This window comes from Ursus arctos, unplaced genomic scaffold, assembly GCF_023065955.2.
Source record: "Ursus arctos isolate Adak ecotype North America unplaced genomic scaffold, UrsArc2.0 scaffold_30, whole genome shotgun sequence".
In the NCBI taxonomy this organism is placed as follows: Eukaryota; Metazoa; Chordata; class Mammalia; order Carnivora; family Ursidae; genus Ursus; species Ursus arctos.
Window position 1 is genome coordinate 11211653 of NW_026622986.1, and position 19265 is coordinate 11230917.

Below are 19265 nucleotides of genomic sequence, written 5' to 3' on the forward strand. Positions count from 1 at the left end.
TGACTCCACCACCAAAGAAACGACAGAGAGAATATGGCCCTTCAAAATACCGAGATGATACATCTAGTAAAGCTAGATAGTCAAGCTCAACTTTTAAACAGGAAAAGGCTGCTTTGAATAATGTTGAATTTTCCCTCGACCCTCATTGTAACTCTTTGGATGAAAAGACGAATCAGTGATGAAACATCACCTTTGATATATGACAAGGCATCATCCAAATCTGTATCTGACGACAAAAAAGCCACCTAACTCTAAATGGTGGCTTCTCAACCACATCTTAGGCCCAACAGAATAAACACTGTGAGATGAGGAATAAAGTATATCTTAAAAATACACAAAGAGTAAATCTCACCTTCCCTTTCTAATAAAAGAGTGTTTCTAGGAAACAGCTGTTCAAAATCCATTCATAAGCAATAAAGGAACAGGGAAAATGGGATGCCCTGCAACGTTCTCCCTGCTCAGAAACTAAGTACCTCTTTCAGCAAATCCAGAACGCTGACAAGTACTACTTCAGTTTTACTTCATGGCTCAACTAGAGCAAAGAGCAAAGCCCAGGAGATGGTGGGTTAATGAGAGGTTTTACCTCCAGTCCTGACGTGGAGATGCCATTTCCCCAAACGGACCTGCAGCTTTCTCTGAATGCTGGCGTCCTGTGGCAAGAGGCCTCACTGACTCAGATGCAGACGTTTAAAACCTTGGGTCTCGTGGAGCCAGAGAAGTGCTGTCAGCTGGGGAGAAGGCAGCTCCTCGGACCTAAAGCCTGCACAGCTGCTGCCGTTTCTGGGAGAAGGGGAAACACAGACTTGTTTCTTTAAGTAGTAATTATCTTCACAGCCCATTCCCACGGTCCCCGGGAGACAGGGCACACAATACTGAAGCCCCCAAACGGTTCTGGGGCTTCTTACCACCACACCTGTGCCTGAGGGAACAGGGAACACCCTGCTGAACTCGGGGTACTGCTCAAGGTCCGTTACCTGCACTGTGTCAGGGGACAGGGGGCACCCCACTGAAGTTGGGGACTGTGCGGTCCTTACTCTCGCTCTTCCTGGGGAACACGGGAAACCCTGGAATGTCTGCAACCCATCCCACAAAAGCTCTGCTGAGCGGGCGCCCTGGAGTTCCTGGGTCTGGGGCATAAGGCCAGTTGACGGAGACTGGGCAGAAGAGACTTGCAAGGGAAAAAAAACTCACCTGAGTCTCCATGAGGAACTCTCTCCACACGCCCTTCCAGAACCTCACCTCCCACCCGGGGTGCCCCCTACTCCCAGACCCCCACCCCGACACACAGCACGCACTCCCTCAGCCAGGAACTCCACAGGTTGACTCTCTCAGAGCTCCCCTTCTCTGGCTCCCCGGTCTGCGTCCTCGGCTGCTCTGGGTCCGCCCATAGAGACGTAGCTCCTCCCCCACACGGTTGGTTGGGGAGTGTGGTGCTTCCAGCCCCTTGAATGCCGGGCAACCCGCCCCACTGACTCACAACTCTGGGAGCGCAGGGGGTCAAGGAGGCACCTCCTTGGTACAGTGCCCTGCGCAGGCGTGAGTGGGATCGTGGGCAGGGCCCCAAACACACACACACACACACACACACACACACACACACACCACGGCCCCTTCCACGGACCCCTCTAGCTGCAGACCACCCTCAGAGCCCTGTCCCTTCCCTTCTGCACCAACCCTCCTTGCAGGGGTGTGCCTGGTTCCTGGCAAGGTCAGCTGCTCTCAGACTGTTCCAGCCTTGGGTTTTAGGAAACGCAATGCTTTCATGCATTTCCAAGGCAATTTTAAGCCCCAGAAGGAATGTTCCAAGTGGGAATAGCTTTGCCTTCTTGTCTCACCCATGGAGTGGATAGTGCTTCTCAGACCTTCAAAGCATCCTTCTAGGATGAGCCCATTTGTGCTGGAATCTATATACACATGCTTGGTTCTACAGGGAAGGGGCCAGAAGGAACAGCCATCCTCCAGTGCTGTCGCAGTTGTGAACCAGGAACATTTATTTTTCACTTAAAAAGAAAACATAGTGTTATTGTCGACACTAAATGAATGAACCTTTTAAAACATCTTAGAGAGAAAGAAAGAGAGTTTTATTCAAACCCAAGTCAGGACAGCTGCCTGGGAGACACAATCTTCACAAAGAAGAGAGTGCTCTGGCGAATGAACATTGGGGGCAGGGTTATATATTTGTTCTGTTTTGTGGGGTTTTTTTTTTGAGAGATGAAAATTAGTCATTTTATTTTCAGCCATCCTTGTATGTTTGCTTTTTGTAGTATAATCTGTTTATTCTATTAGGGACCTTTTCCACCCTTTAACAAGGTAAAGACAATAGAATAGGGTAAGTCCTTCTGACTAATGACATGACTTTCTAGTTAGTAATGCCAGTCATCTTTACTTTCTAATATCACACGTAAGATTACATGCTGAATTTTCTTTCATTATTTTTCCCTTAAAATCACAACTGTGAACGAAACTGTACATTTATTTTTGCCCTTTTCCTCTGTTTCCTCTTTCTGATGCTGAGAACTTGTTTGCTAGCTAGTCTTCATGTCTTGGAATTTTCCACCAAAAGTTAAGGGTGAAAGGATTCCTGTGATTCAGCATCGTCTTTATCATTTATTGAATTCCACACGTTGAGAGGCTGCAGGGACCCGGGATGTGGTAACAGATCAGCAGTGTATGCTTTGGAAGCCTCCTGCCCGCATCGCCATTCCACTTCCAGCACTTGTTAGTAGTGTCACTCTGGAAAGCAAGTTCTAGCTCTAGGCTTGAGCCTTTTCATCTGACATCTGGGAATAAGAACTGTACCAACCTCACAAGATGACTTTCTTAAATGAGGTAATCCTTGTAACTCGTTCAGCATTGGCCTGGTACACAGTAGGCACACAAAACATGTTGGCCCTTATTACAGGGAATTGCTGGGTATTTAAGAAATATCTCTCAAGTGTGGAAGATAGGAGGATTCTACATTAGGAAAGCCCTAGAAGACACACACACACACACACACACACACACACACACACACAACACACATTCATGCACATGCACACTTTGGCTTTATTCCTTTTCTTTTTTATTTTTAAGATTTATTTATTTAAGGGAGAGAGAGAAAGAGGAGGGGCAGAGGGAGACAGAGACAGAAATCTCCAGCAGACTCCCCGCTGAGCACAGAGCCCTAGATGGGGTGATCCCATGACCTGAGATCATGACCTGAGCCAAAATCAGGAGTCAGCCCCTTAACCAATGGAGCCACCAGCCCCCCCCCCAGCCTCACCTCTCTTCAATTAAGGTTCTATGTTAGTATTATGCATGCACATGTGCACTTCTGTACGTATAGGAACAGGTTAGGCTTGTGCTATTCTCACCTGCAGAAAGTGATTCTCTGGATCCCAAAAATAAAATGGAAAATTCAGCTAGATATCCATGAAACATTTAAGCCATGTATTGATCTCCTAGGTCAGGGCAGATAATTTCTACCCCTTTGAAGGTAGGTATATAAGTGGAAGTGTATTTCAAATAACTGACACAACTAGCTGAAAGGACTCTCTTCAACATCATCTATGGAATATCTGCCAGTAAATGCGGAGGTTGATTCCAAACGAATGTGGAAAAAAGAATCCGCAATGTGGCAACACATGACCTGACACAGGTAGCACGTTTCTCAGTAATATAGAGTATAAATTACAGGGGATTAAAATTTGCAACAATTCTCTGGAAACCTGAATCAACTTACTCGCTAATGCAGAACTGACTAGATCTCTTTCTTCACATTCTCCTAAGCAGGCTGATCTCATTATTGGACAATTATGCATCTAGCGGGGGTCACGGAAGCCGTGGGGGCACCCCGAACGGGCTCGTTAGGCCCCGAATCGGCTCGGGAACCGCCCCCGCGCCAAGATGGCCGCCCCCGGGATCCAAGATGGCGGCCGGCGGGGCACTTCCGGTCCGGCGGGGGTCACGTGACCCCCCCAGGGGCCACTTCCGGTTCGGGGGGAGGTCACGTGACCCCCCCGCCGCCCTGGGGACCGGCGGGGGGCGCCCCAGGGCCTCCCGAACAGGCTCGTTAGGCCCCGAATCGGCTCGGGAACCGCCCCCGCGCCAAGATGGCCGCCCCCGGGATCCAAGATGGCGGCCGGCGGGGCACTTCCGGTCCGGCGGGGGTCACGTGACCCCCCCAGGGGCCACTTCCGGTTCGGGGGAGGTCACGTAACCCCCCCGCCGCCCTGGGGACCGGCGGGGGCGCCCCAGGGGCCCCCGAACGGGCTCGTTAGGCCCCGAATCGGCTCGGGAACCGCCCCCGCGCCAAGATGGCCGCCCCCGGGATCCAAGATGGCGGCCGGCGGGGCACTTCCGGTCCGGCGGGGGTCACGTGACCCCCCCAGGGGCCCCTTCCGGTTCGGGGGAGGTCACGTGACCCCCCCGCCGCCCTGGGGACCGGCGGGGGCGCCCCAGGGGCCCCCGAACGGGCTCGTTAGGCCCCGAATCGGCTCGGGAACCGCCCCCGCGCCAAGATGGCCGCCCCCGGGATCCAAGATGGCGGCCGGCGGGGCACTTCCGGTCCGGCGGGGGTCACGTGACCCCCCCAGGGGCCCCTTCCGGTTCGGGGGGAGGTCACGTGACAACCCCGTCGCCCTGGGGACCGGCGGGGGCGCCCCAGGGGCCCACGAACGGGCTCGTTAGGCCCCGAATCGGCTCGGGAACCGCCCCCGCGCCAAGATGGCCGCCCCCGGGATCGAAGATGGCGGCCGGCGGGGCACTTCCGGTCCGGCGGGGGTCACGTGACCCCCCCAGGGGCCCCTTCCGGTTCGGGGGGAGGTCACGTGACAACCCCGCCGCCCTGGGGACCGGCGGGGGCGCCCCAGGGCCTCCCGAACGGGCTCGTTAGGCCCCGAATCGGCTCGGGAACCGCCCCCGCGCCAAGATGGCCGCCCCCGGGATCGAAGATGGCGGCCGGCGGGGCACTTCCGGTCCGGCGGGGGTCACGTGACCCCCCCAGGGGCCACTTCCGGTTCGGGGGAGGTCACGTGACCCCCCCGCCGCCCTGGGGACCGGCGGGGGGCGCCCCAGGGCCTCCCGAACGGGCTCGTTAGGCCCCGAATCGGCTCGGGAACCGGCCCCACGCCAAGATGGCCGCCCCCGGGATCCAAGATGGCGGCCGGCGGGGCACTTCCGGTCCGGCGGGGGTCACGTGACCCCCCCAGGGGCCACTTCCGGTTCGGGGGGAGGTCACGTGACCCCCCCGCTGCTCTGGGGACCGGCGGGGGCGCCCCAGGGCCTCCCGAACGGGCTCGTTAGGCCCCGAATCGGCTCGGGAACCGCCCCCCGCGCCAAGATGGCCGCCCCCGGGATCCAAGATGGCGGCCGGCGGGGCACTTCCGGTCCGGCGGGGGTCACGTGACCCCCCCAGGGGCCACTTCCGATTCGGGGGGACGTCACATGACACCCCCGCCGCACTGGGGACCGGCGGGGGCGCCCCAGGGCCTCCCGAACGGGCTCGTTAGGCCCCGAATCGGCTCGGGAACCGACCCCGCGCCAAGATGGCCGCCCCCGGGATCCAAGATGGCGGCCGGCGGGGCACTTCCGGTCCGGCGGGGGTCACGTGACCCCCCCAGGGGCCACTTCCGGTTCGGGGGAAGGTCACGTGACCCCCCCGCCGCCCTGTGGACCGGCGGGGGCGCCCCAGGGCCTCCCGAACGGGCTCGTTAGGCCCCGAATCGGCTCGGGAACCGCCCCCGCGCCAAGATGGCCGCCCCCGGGATCCAAGATGGCGGCCGGCGGGGCACTTCCGGTCCGGCGGGGGTCACGTGACCCCCCCAGGGGCCACTTCCGGTTCGGGGGAAGGTCACGTGACCCCCCCGCCGCCCTGTGGACTGGCGGGGGCGCCCCAGGGCCTCCCGAACGGGCTCGTTAGGCCCCGAATCGGCTCGGGAACCGCCCCCGCGCCAAGATGGCCGCCCCCGGGATCCAAGATGGCGGCCGGCGGGGCACTTCCGGTCCGGCGGGGGTCACGTGACCCCCCCAGGGGCCACTTCCGTTTCGGGGGAGGTCACTTGACCCCCCCGCGGCCCTGGGGACCGGCGGGGGCGCCCCAGGGGCCCCCGAACGGGCTCGTTAGGCCCCGAATCGGCTCGGGAACCGCCCCCCGCGCCAAGATGGCCGCCCCCGGGATCCAAGATGGCGGCCGGCGGGGCACTTCCGGTCCGGCGGGGGTCACGTGACCCCCCCAGGGGCCACTTCCGTTTCGGGGGTGGTCAAGTGACCCCCCCGGCGCCCTGGGGACCGGCGGGGGCGCCCCAGGGGCCCCCGAACGGGCTCGTTAGGCCCCGAATCGGCTCAGGAACCGCCCCCCGCGCCAAGATGGCCGCCCCCGGGATCCAAGATGGCGGCCGGCGGGGCACTTCCGGTCCGGCGGGGGTCACGTGACCCCCCCAGGGGCCACTTCCGGTTCGGGGGGAGGTCACGTGACCCCCCCGCCGCCCTGGGGACCGGCGGGGGCGCCCCAGGGGCCTCCGGAACGGGCTCGTTAGGCCCCGAATCGGCTCGGGAACCGCCCCCGCGCCAAGATGGCCGCCCCCGGGATCCAAGATGGCGGCCGGCGGGGCACTTCCGGTCCGGCGGGGGTCACGTGACCCCCCCAGGGGCCACTTCCGGTTCGGGGGAGGTCACGTGACCCCCCCGCCGCCCTGGGGACCGGCGGGGGGCGCCCCAGGGGCCCCCGAACGGGCTCGTTAGGCCCCGAATCGGCTCGGGAACCGCCCCCGCGCCAACATGGCCGCCCCCGGGATCCAAGATGGCGGCCGGCGGGGCACTTCCGGTCCGGCGGGGGTCACGTGACCCCCCCAGGGGCCACTTCCGGTTCGGGGGAGGTCACGTGACCCCCCGCCGCCCTGGGGACCGGCGGGGGCGCCCCAGGGGCCCCCGAACGGGCTCGTTAGGCCCCGAATCGGCTCGGGAACCGCCCCCGCGCCAAGATGGCCGCCCCCGGGATCCAAGATGGCGGCCGGCGGGGCACTTCCGGTCCGGCGGGGGTCACGTGACCCCCCCAGGGGCCACTTCCGGTTCGGGGGAGGTCACGTGACCCCCCCGCCGCCCTGGGGACCGGCGGGGGCGCCCCAGGGGCCCCCGAACGGGCTCGTTAGGCCCCGAATCGGCTCGGGAACCGCCCCCGCGCCAAGATGGCCGCCCCCGGGATCCAAGATGGCGGCCGGCGGGGCACTTCCGGTCCGGCGGGGGTCACGTGACCCCCCCAGGGGCCACCTCCGGTTCGGGGGGAGGTCACGTGACCCCCCCGCCGCCCTGGGGACCGGCGGGGGCGCCCCAGGGCCTCCCGAACGGGCTCGTTAGGCCCCGAATCGGCTCGGGAACCGCCCCCGCGCCAAGATGGCCGCCCCCGGGATCCAAGATGGCGGCCGGCGGGGCACTTCCGGTCCGGCGGGGGTCACGTGACCCCCCCAGGGGCCACTTCCGGTTCGGGGGTGGTCAAGTGACCCCCCCGCCGCCATGGGGACCGGCGGGGGCGCCCCAGGGGCCCCCGAACGGGCTCGTTAGGCCCCGAATCGGCTCGGAAACCGCCCCCGCGCCAAGATGGCCGCCCCCGGGATCCAAGATGGCGGCCGGCGGGGCACTTCCGGTCCGGCGGGGGTCACGTGACCCCCCCAGGGGCCCCTTCCGGTTCGGGGGGAGGTCACGTGACAACCCCGTCGCCCTGGTGACCGGCGGGGGCGCCCCAGGGGCCCCCGAACGGGCTCGTTAGGCCCCGAATCGGCTCGGGAACCGCCCCCCGCGCCAAGATGGCCGCCCCCGGGATCCAAGATGGCGGCCGGCGGGGCACTTCCGGTCCGGCGGGGGTCACGTGACCCCCCCAGGGGCCCCTTCCGGTTCGGGGGGAGGTCACGTGACAACCCCGTCGCCCTGGTGACCGGCGGGGGGCGCCCCAGGGGCCCCCGAACGGGCTCGTTAGGCCCCGAATCGGCTCGGGAACCGGACCCGCGCCAAGATGGCCGCCCCCGGGATCGAAGATGGCGGCCGGCGGGGCACTTCCGGTCCGGCGGGGGTCACGTGACCCCCCCAGGGGCCCCTTCCGGTTCGGGGGGAGGTCACGTGACAACCCCGTCGCCCTGGGGACCGGCGGGGGCGCCCCAGGGGCCCCCGAACGGGCTCGTTAGGCCCCGAATCGGCTCGGGAACTGCCCCCGCGCCAAGATGGCCGCCCCCGGGATCCAAGATGGCGGCCGGCGGGGCACTTCCGGTCCGGCGGGGGTCACGTGACCCCCCCGCCGCCCTGGGGACCGGCGGGGGCGCCCCAGGGCCTCCGGAACGGGCTCGTTAGGCCCCGAATCGGCTCGGGAACCGCCCCCGCGCCAAGATGGCCGCCCCCGGGATCCAAGATGGCGGCCGGCGGGGCACTTCCGGTCCGGCGGGGGTCACGTGACCCCCCCAGGGGCCACTTCCGGTTCGGGGGGAGGTCACGTGACCCCCCCGCCGCCCTGGGGACCGGCGGGGGCGCCCCAGGGCCTCCCGAACGGGCTCGTTAGGCCCCGAATCGGCTCGGGAACCGCCCCCCGCGCCAAGATGGCCGCCCCCGGGATCCAAGATGGCGGCCGGCGGGGCACTTCCGGTCCGGCGGGGGTCACGTGACCCCCCCAGGGGCCACTTCCGGTTCGGGGGGAGGTCACGTGACCCCCCCGCTGCTCTGGGGACCGGCGGGGGCGCCCCAGGGCCTCCCGAACGGGCTCGTTAGGCCCCGAATCGGCTCGGGAACCGCCCCCGCGCCAAGATGGCCGCCCCCGGGATCCAAGATGGCGGCCGGCGGGGCACTTCCGGTCCGGCGGGGGTCACGTGACCCCCCCAGGGGCCCCTTCCGGTTCGGGGGAGGTCACGTGACCCCCCGCCGCCCTGGGGACCGGCGGGGGCGCCCCAGGGCCTCCCGAACGGGCTCGTTAGGCCCCGAATCGGCTCGGGAACCGCCCCCCGCGCCAAGATGGCCGCCCCCGGGATCCAAGATGGCGGCCGGCGGGGCACTTCCGGTCCGGCGGGGGTCACGTGACCCCCCCAGGGGCCCCTTCCGGTTCTGGGGGAGGTCACGTGACCCCCCCGCCGCCCTGGGGACCGGCGGGGGCGCCCCAGGGCCTCCCGAACGGGCTCGTTAGGCCCCGAATCGGCTCGGGAACCGCCCCCGCGCCAAGATGGCCGCCCCCGGGATCCAAGATGGCGGCCGGCGGGGCACTTCCGGTCCGGCGGGGGTCACGTGACCCCCCCAGGGGCCCCTTCCGGTTTGGGAGGAGGTCACGTGACAACCCCGTCGCCCTGGGGACCGGCGGGGGCGCCCCAGGGGCCCCCGAACGGGCTCGTTAGGCCCCGAATCGCCTCGGGAACCGCCCCCACGCCAAGATGGCCGCCCCCGGGATCCAAGATGGCGGCCGGCGGGGCACTTCCGGTCCGGCGGGGGTCACGTGACCCCCCCAGGGACCACTTCCGGTTCGGGGGGAGGTCACGTGACCCCCCCGCCGCCCTGGGGACCGGCGGGGGGCGCCCCAGGGCCTCCCGAACGGGCTCGTTAGGCCCCGAATCGGCTCGGGAACCGCCCCCGCGCCAAGATGGCCGCCCCCGGGATCCAAGATGGCGGCCGGCGGGGCACTTCCGGTCCGGCGGGGGTCACGTGACCCCCCCAGGGGCCACTTCCGGTTCGGGGGGAGGTCACGTGACCCCCCCGGCGCCCTAGGGACCGGCGGGGGCGCCCCAGGGCCTCCGGAACGGGCTCGTTAGGCCCCGAATCGGCTCGGGAACCGCCCCCGCGCCAAGATGGCCGCCCCCGGGATCCAAGATGGCGGCCGGCGGGGCACTTCCGGTCCGGCGGGGGTCACGTGACCCCCCCAGGGGCCACTTCCGTTTCGGGGGTGGTCAAGTGACCCCCCCGGCGCCCTGGGGACCGGCGGGGGCGCCCCAGGGGCCCCCGAACGGGCTCGTTAGGCCCCGAATCGGCTCGGGAACCGCCCCCGCGCCAAGATGGCCGCCCCCGGGATCCAAGATGGCGGCCGGCGGGGCACTTCCGGTCCGGCGGGGGTCACGTGACCCCCCCAGGGGCCACTTCCGGTTCGGGGGGAGGTCACGTGACCCCCCCGCCGCCCTAGGGACCGGCGGGGGAGCCCCAGGGCCTCCGGAACGGGCTCGTTAGGCCCCGAATCGGCTCGGGAACCGCCCCCCGCGCCAAGATGGCCGCCCCCGGGATCCAAGATGGCGGCCGGCGGGGCACTTCCGGTCCGGCAGGGGTCACGTGACCCCCCCAGGGCCACTTCCGGTTCGGGGGGAGGTCACGTGACCCCCCAGCCGCCCTAGGGACCGGCGGGGGAGCCCCAGGGCCTCCGGAACGGGCTCGTTAGGCCCCGAATCGGCTCGGGAACCGCCCCCCGCGCCAAGATGGCCGCCCCCGGGATCCAAGATGGCGGCCGGCGGGGCACTTCCGGTCCGGCGGGGGTCACGTGACCCCCCCAGGGGCCACTACCGGTTCGGGGGGAGGTCACGTGACCCCCCCGCCGCCCTGGGGACAGGCGGGGGCGCCCCAGGGCCTCCCGAACGGGCTCGTTAGGCCCCGAATCGGCTCGGGAACCGCCCCCGCGCCAAGATGGCCGCCCCCGGGATCCAAGATGGCGGCCGGCGGGGCACTTCCGGTCCGGCGGGGGTCACGTGACCCCCCCAGGGGCCACTACCGGTTCGGGGGGAGGTCACGTGACCCCCCCGCCGCCCTGGGGACCGGCGGGGGGCGCCCCAGGGCCTCCCGAACGGGCTCGTTAGGCCCCGAATCGGCTCGGGAACCGCCCCCGCGCCAAGATGGCCGCCCCCGGGATCCAAGATGGCGGCCGGCGGGGCACTTCCGGTCCGGCGGGGGTCACGTGACCCCCCCAGGGGCCACTTCCGGTTCGGGGGAAGGTCACGTGACCCCCCCGCCGCCCTGGGGACCGGCGGGGGCGCCCCAGGGCCTCCCGAACGGGCTCGTTAGGCCCCGAATTGGCTCGGGAACCGCCCCCGCGTCAGGATGGCCGCCCCCGGGATCCAAGATGGCGGCCGGCGGGGCACTTCCGGTCCGGCGGGGGTCACGTGACCCCCCCAGGGGCCACTTCCGGTTCGGGGGAGGTCACGTGACCCCCCCGCCGCCCTGGGGACCGGCGGGGGCGCCCCAGGGGCCCCCGAACGGGCTCGTTAGGCCCCGAATCGGCTCGGGAACCACCCCCGCGCCAAGATGGCCGCCCCCGGGATCCAAGATGGCGGCCGGAGGGGCACTTCCGGTCCGGCGGGGGTCACGTGACCCCCCCAGGGGCCACTTCCGGTTCGGGGGAGGTCACGTGACCCCCCCGCCGCCCTGGGGACCGGCGGGGGCGCCCCAGGGGCCCCCGAACGGGCTCGTTAGGCCCCGAATCGGCTCGGGAACCACCCCCGCGCCAAGATGGCCGCCCCCGGGATCCAAGATGGCGGCCGGAGGGGCACTTCCGGTCCGGCGGGGGTCACGTGACCCCCCCAGGGGCCACTTCCGGTTCGGGGGGAGGTCACGTGACCCCCCCGCCGCCCTGGGGACCGGCGGTGGCGCCCCAGGGCCTCCCGAACGGGCTCGTTAGGCCCCGAATCGGCTCGGGAACCGCCCCCGCGCCAAGATGGCCGCCCCCGGGATCCAAGATGGCGGCCGGAGGGGCACTTCCGGTCCGGCGGGGGTCACGTGACCCCCCCAGGGGCCACTTCCGGTTCGGGGGGAGGTCACGTGACCCCCCCGCCGCCGTGGGGACCGGCGGGGGCGCCCCAGGGCCTCCCGAACGGGCTCGTTAGGCACCGAATCGGCTCGGGAACCGCCCCCGCGCCAAGATGGCCGCCCCCGGGATCCAAGATGGCGGCCGGCGGGGCACTTCCGGTCCAGCGGGGGTCACGTGACCCCCCCAGGGGCCCCTTCCGGTTCGGGGGTAGGTCACGTGACCACCCGCCGCCGTGGGGACCGGCGGGGGCGCCCCAGGGCCTCCCGAACGGGCTCGTTAGGCACCGAATCGGCTCGGGAACCGCCCCCCGCGCCAAGATGGCCGCCCCCGGGATCCAAGATGGCGGCCGGCGGGGCACTTCCGGTCCGGCGGGGGTCACGTGACCCCCCCAGGGGCCCCTTCCGGTTCGGGGGTAGGTCACGTGACAACCCCGTCGCCCTGGAGACCGGCGGGGGCGCCCCAGGGGCCCCCGAACGGGCTCGTTAGGCCCCGAATCGGCTCGGGAACCGCCCCCGCGCCAAGATGGCCGCCCCCGGGATCCATGATGGCGGCCGGCGGGGCACTTCCGGTCCGGCGGGGGTCACGTGACCCCCACAGGGGCCACTTCCGGTTCGGGGGGAGATCACGTGACCCCCCCGCCGCTCTGGGGACCGGCGGGGGCGCCCCAGGGCCTCCCGAACGGGCTCGTTAGGCCCCGAATCGGCTCGGGAACCGCCCCCCGCGCCAAGATGTCCGCCCCCGGGATCCAAGATGGCGGCCGGCGGGGCACTTCCGGTCCGGCGGGGGTCACGTGACCCCCCCAGGGGCCACTTCCGGTTCGGGGGAGGTCACGTGACCCCCCGCCGCCCTGGGGACCGGCGGGGGCGCCCCAGGGCCTCTCGAACGGGCTCGTTAGGCCCCGAATCGGCTCGGGAACCGCCCCCGCGCCAACATGGCCGCCCCCGGGATCCAAGATGGCGGCCGGCGGGGCACTTCCGGTCCGGCGGGGGTCACGTGACCCCCCCAGGGGCCACTTCCGGTTCGGGGGTGGTCAAGTGACCCCCCCGCCGCCATGGGGACCGGCGGGGGCGCCCCAGGGGCCCCCGAACGGGCTCGTTAGGCCCCGAATCAGCTCGGGAACCACCCCCGCGCCAAGATGGCCGCCCCCGGGATCCAAGATGGCGGCCGGCGGGGCACTTCCGGTCCGGCGGGGGTCACGTGACCCCCCCAGGGGCCACTTCCGGTTCGGGGGAGGTCACGTGACCCCCCCGCCGCCCTGGGGACCGGCAGGGGCGCCCCAGGGGCCCCCGAACGGGCTCGTTAGGCCCCGAATCGGCTCGGGAACCACCCCCGCGCCAAGATGGCCGCCCCCGGGATCCAAGATGGCGGCCGGCGGGGCACTTCCGGTCCGGCGGGGGTCACGTGACCCCCCCAGGGGCCACTTCCGGTTCGGGGGGACGTCACGTGACCCCCCCGCCGCCCTGGGGACAGGCGGGGGCGCCCCAGGGCCTCCCGAACGGGCTCGTTAGGCCCCGAATCGGCTCCGGAACCGCCCCCGCGCCAAGATGGCCGCCCCCGGGATCCAAGATGGCGGCCGGCGGGGCACTTCCGGTCCGGCGGGGGTCACGTGACCCCCCCAGGGGCCACTTCCGGTTCGGGGGGAGGTCACGTGACCCCCCCGCCGCCCTAGGGACCGGCGGGGGCGCCCCAGGGCCTCCGGAACGGGCTCGTTAGGCCCCGAATCGGCTCGGGAACCGCCCCCGCGCCAAGATGGCCGCCCCCGGGATCCAAGATGGCGGCCGGCGGGGCACTTCCGGTCCGGCGGGGGTCACGTGACCCCCCCAGGGGCCACTTCCGTTTCGGGGGTGGTCAAGTGACCCCCCCGGCGCCCTGGGGACCGGCGGGGGCGCCCCAGGGGCCCCCGAACGGGCTCGTTAGGCCCCGAATCGGCTCGGGAACCGCCCCCGCGCCAAGATGGCCGCCCCCGGGATCCAAGATGGCGGCCGGCTGGGCACTTCCGGTCCGGCGGGGGTCACGTGACCCCCCCAGGGGCCACTTCCGGTTCGGGGGGAGGTCACGTGACACCCCCGCCGCCCTGGGGACCGGCGGGGGCGCCCCAGGGGCCCCCGAACGGCCCCGTTAGGCATCGAATCAAGATGGCGTTCTGGGATCGAGCCCCCCAGGCTCCTCTTCTGGAACTCTGCTACTTCCTCTCCCATTCCACCTGCTTGTGTTGTGTCTCTCGCGCGTTGTCTCTATCTCTGTCAAATGAATAAAGAAAATCTTTTAATTCGCGGAGATTTTGTGCATATTTCCTTCCAGTGATCGTATACACGTGGCCAATATAGACAGAATAAGTTTTTCAACATCACTAATCATCCTCAAGGAGACATAAGTCAAAACCACAATCGGCTATCATCTCACATGTGTTGCAACGGCATCGTCCCAGAGAGAGACACCCGGTGTGGTCGGGGGTGTGCAGACAATGGGAACCTGTGCACTGTTGGTGGGAATGGAAATGGTGCGGTCACTGTGACAAACGGTATGGAGGTTCCTGAAAAATAAATACAACTACCACACGACCCAGTAATGGCTCTACTGAGTATTGATTTGGAGAGCACAAAAACAGTACCCCAAAAAGACAGATGGACTCCCATGGTCACTGCAGCATTATTCCCAATAAACACACATAGAAACATAGACCTTGGGAGCCTTCTACTAAGTAACTCAGACACAGAAAGACAAATACCAGATGCTCTCATGATCATTCCACGTGGAATAAACAAATACTGAATGCACAGACAGGGAGAAGAGATGGGTGGCTGCCCGATGCGGGGAACGGGGGGGGGGGGGCGGGTGAAGGTGGTCAAAGATGCAGTGTCTGAGTGAAAAAATCCGATAGTCATGGAATGTTCTGTGCAGCATGGTGACTAAAGCTAACCCGGCAGGATGGGGTACAGGTTCCCCTGCTCTTTGAAAGTACAGTGCTCCTAGGAAACGTTTCACAGCAGAAATGGTGTAAAGAAGGAATGACCATTAATTTATATGGAAAAATGAGTGAGCACGCTCAGACTCCAAAAATGACTTCTCTTTGGCTTTTCCTAGGCCTCGGGACACAACTCCTAACGGATGCTGAAAATAAATGGAGATAAAGCACAGCAGACGCTCACAGACACAATTCAAAGTGCCGGTGGCTGGACGCAGACAGCGGTTCCCAGGAAGCGGTGGTTAGGCTGCACGCTGCCTCTGTCGTGCTCCTCCCCAAAACAGATGCTCGCTGTTCGACTTTTTTCATAAGAGGAAAATCCTCTTCCGGTTTCTTCCCATTAGTGAAACCAGGTAATAACGGAGATCTTTTCAAAAAGCCAAGTGTCTTCCCATGAACTTTTAAAAAATGGGGGATACTTGTACTTGAACGTTGCTGAGGGAGGACACGTGAAAGGTTCTCCCGGACACAAACCTCAGCAGATCCACCGGGAGAGGCACCTTCCTCAGCATGCGGCACACGGACTACCTCCTACCCCCAGAAACCTTCTCCTTCCCTCGCTCGGGACAGCCCGCAACAGCTGGGAGTTACCCCAGGTCCTCCTTTCTCCCATCCCCGATATCTAAGCCGTCGGCAAATCCGGTGAGCTCCGTCTTCAAGACGTACCCACCATAGGACTAACCGCTCCTTCCGAGGCCACCTGTCTGGTCCACACTGGAGCCCATCTCTTGCCTGAGTTCCTGGAAAAGCGTCATCATTGACCTCCCTTGCCCATCTTCAACCCTCTGTCATCTGTTCTCAACCCTGAAGCCAGGATGGCCCAGTGAGACAGGGTCCCATGGGGTCACGGGCCTGCAATGACTTTCTGTTACACTCTGTCACCTCCCTGAGGTCATGTCCTAAGCTGTCTGCCGTGGCCACGGGGCCTTCTTGCTGCTCCTGCGCACACCTGGTATACTCCTGCCTGGGGCCTTTGCACATGCTTTCCCTTCAGTTTACAATGCTCTCGATGTGATCTCACTCACCTTCTTTAGATCTTGACTCAAGTATCACCCTCCTAGTGAAGTACCACCTGGCCCCTATATGAATAGCGAACACCACCCCCACCTCCCCTTCAGCACCCCCAGCCCCGTCTCCTGCTTTCTATTTCCATAGCACTTAGAGTCTCCACTCCATCTCGGCAGGGAAGAAACTGAGGCACCAACCGATGGCTTCACCACCGACCCCCGCCCTGTGTCGTGCTCCAAATCCCTAGGGGAAAAGGTGCCCCAGGGCTCCTGCACAGCCCGGATGCCCGGGACAAGGGGTCCACCCACCTCCTGCACCCCAAACACCATCAGGAAAGGGAGCCGCGTGAGGAATCCACCTGCACACGAAACCTGAAACCAGACACCTTCCTCGATGACAGGTGAGCACACACGCTTCCTCCCCTTGCCGGAGGTGCTCACCCGAGAAAGCTGAGCAGAGACGCGTCCCAGGGTCCAAATCTCCCTCTGGCCAAGGTCCTGGGAAACAGACATCTGATCCGACCACCCTGCCAGCCTGGGACCCGCTCGGTGAGTCCTAAGACCCAGAGACTTCTTTGCACTCCGGCTCAATCCTTGTCACGGAGAAGCAAACTCCAGCCTCACAAACGTGCTCATCGGTAGCTCTGGAATTCCCTGGGTTGTATCCACACTGGCCCACACAGGGGTTCCATGCAGACCACTCTGCAAATGCCCTAGGGTTGCACTTTCAAGCTGCCCTTAGAAAGGCAGAAACTGGCCCGATCAGGCAGACCAGCCAAGTGACTCGATGTGCTGCAAACTCAGACAACATCCTCCCCGAACACCAACGCTTCTGAGTCCAAGCTTCCGACCTTCGCTCACTGGGCACCGAGCACCATGTCAACATGAACACCGCTCTTTCCATTCACTGGCCTCCCAGTCCTTCCAATCAGAAACCAAGCTCCAGACACCACGCTATTTTCCCTTCAGAGAGAGGTCAACTGATGGAATAAAACACTCCCTGTGCACAGCACACTTCTATCCACATAGAATTCCTTGATCTTCCTCATTTGGGCAGCCCTACAAGACCCACACCAGTGAGAGACACCACAAGTTCAATCATCACGTATATATTTGACCTTGTGTTGTTCCTTGCAGTATTTTTATCTCAAAGTCAATGTCTCTATTGCTTTGTTAAAATACTAATACTAATAATGATAATGATGATGATGACATGGTCACCTAAGGGTCTGGATCTCCATAGCCAGACAACATGGCTCCGGTCCAGATAAGGATGAAGACAGAACCTCAGCCCCTGAAGCAAACCCCACACCCTCAGGGATCCCGACACGCCTCAGGGGTGAAGAGTTCCTTTGCTACATGGAGTTGTCTGAGTCCAAAGGATACAGGCAACCCCCAGCATTCATTCTATTTTCTTCATCGATTCCCCAGCCCAAGTCACCAGTGACTCACCAGGTCAAGCTTCCAGAGCCCAGGATGGGCCTCCAGGTAAGCAGCACCCCCCCCCGCCACCCCTGCCCCGGGAAGGCTGACTGGAGGCTCCATTTCCTTTGGGAGCACAATGTGGCACTCCCCAACCTCCTAAAGAACCTACACTCCTTCTCCCTTTCTCCCTCTCACAAAGGCCACCAAACCCTGTGACAGCTCTGAGGCTGTTTCACTTTAACAAATAATTTCTAATATCGGAATGTGGCTCGCAGAAGAGAAAAACATGAACACCCAGAAAGGATTCCTTTACTATTTCAGAAGACTCTTTTCCCATTGTTTAATTAAACTAGGAAATAAAAACGCACAGATAGCTCCTTCCACTAGCAGGTCCGATTCACTTCACCGATCGGAAGTAGAGCAGGAAATAAAAGAGTAACAGATGTTCTGAGGACCCATCACGTCCGTCACCTCAGGTTTGAAACTTCGCACGCATGCAAGGAAAGAAGCACCACCAAACATCTCGGCCTGGCGACTCTGACAGTCTGAATTGGAGTGACAGGGACAGACGATGAGGCTGTGTGTGTTTGGTGAGGCCGGTGGCCCTGAAGAAGGGGCTCGGCCAGCTCTCCACCTGTGCCTCACCTGTCCTCGGCCAGGAACCTGCTCGCAGCCCTCACCTGTCACAACGGTCACACGGGAGACTCACAGCCACCCCTGGAGCTTGCCCTGCCCACACCCTGCTGCAGAATGCACTCAGCTCTCCTCTGGGATCCCTGTCACCTCTACCCAGACCTGGAACTCCCCTGTCTGCTGCAAAGCTCCAGGATTCCCCCTCTTCTTCCAAAATGACACTGGCCCAAGGCTTTCCTGAGAAGGGGAGAAGGCTACCTAATGAATGGTTCACACCTTCTCTCCCCTTCTGTCATATTTCTCTCCACTTACCTGCCTACCTGTGCAAACCGTTCAGTGACGTATCCATGGAACACGAATGTGCTCTGAGATCTCAAGCTTTCATTGCAGCTTTCTCAGGCCTCTGCGTGCAATAACATATCGTATCCCTAGGACAGGGAGTTTTAAAATTATTTACAGAATAATACAGCCCAAATCACATCATGTTTAGTTACTCTTCCTTAGGCAGAACAGTTTCTGTGTAAAAAGCCTTTCCGTAGAGATGACCCTCCAGCAATTTCTTTTTTTTTAATTTTTTAATTATGTTATGTGAGTCACCATACACCACATCATTAGTTTTTGATGGAGTGTTCCATGATTCCTTGTTTACGGCTAACACCCAGGGCTCCGTGCAATACGTGCCCTCCTTAATACCCATCAGTGGCCTATCCCAATCAACCACCACCCTCCCCCTCTGAAGCCCTCAGTTTGTTTCCCAGAGTCCATAGTCTTTTGTGATTCATTCCCCCTTCTGTGAAGCTCCTCATTCATTCTTCCCTTCCTTCTCCTACTGATCTCCCTGCTATTTCTTATGTTCCATAAATGAGTGAAACTGTATGATCATTGCCTTTCTCTGCTTGACTTATGTCACCTTCCAGCAATCTCATAAGGAGGAAACAGAAACTCTGTGGGATAACCTGACTCACCCAGCATCGGGCAAGCAGTTCCAGAACTCCGCCCAGGGCTCCCGACACCAAGCCCCCTGAAGCCACCGGCATGCCTCTATCCAGAGGAATTCCCAGAGACTCTCCTTCTGACTCCACCACCAAAGAAACGACAGAGAGAATATGGCCCTTCAAAATACCGAGATGATACATCTAGTAAAGCTAGATAGTCAAGCTCAACTTTTAAACAGGAAAAGGCTGCTTTGAATAATGTTGAATTTTCCCTCGACCCTCATTGTAACTCTTTGGATGAAAAGACGAATCAGTGATGAAACATCACCTTTGATATATGACAAGGCATCATCCAAATCTGTATCTGACGACAAAAAAGCCACCTAACTCTAAATGGTGGCTTCTCAACCACATCTTAGGCCCAACAGAATAAACACTGTGAGATGAGGAATAAAGTATATCTTAAAAATACACAAAGAGTAAATCTCACCTTCCCTTTCTAATAAAAGAGTGTTTCTAGGAAACAGCTGTTCAAAATCCATTCATAAGCAATAAAGGAACAGGGAAAATGG

The 19265-nt window shown here is 63.6% G+C and overlaps 1 long non-coding RNA gene across 1 annotated transcript; it reads right to left on the bottom strand.

Annotated features, from left to right (window-relative positions):
• Positions 1 to 362: 362 nt before the first annotated feature.
• LOC130542165 (uncharacterized) lies at positions 363 to 18179 on the bottom strand. The gene is made up of 3 exons (XR_008956524.1): positions 18071 to 18179; positions 1836 to 2000; positions 363 to 780 (listed from the first exon to the last, which is right to left on the bottom strand). It is a non-coding gene; the product is annotated as an uncharacterized LOC130542165 (long non-coding RNA).
• Positions 18180 to 19265: the final 1086 nt, after the last annotated feature.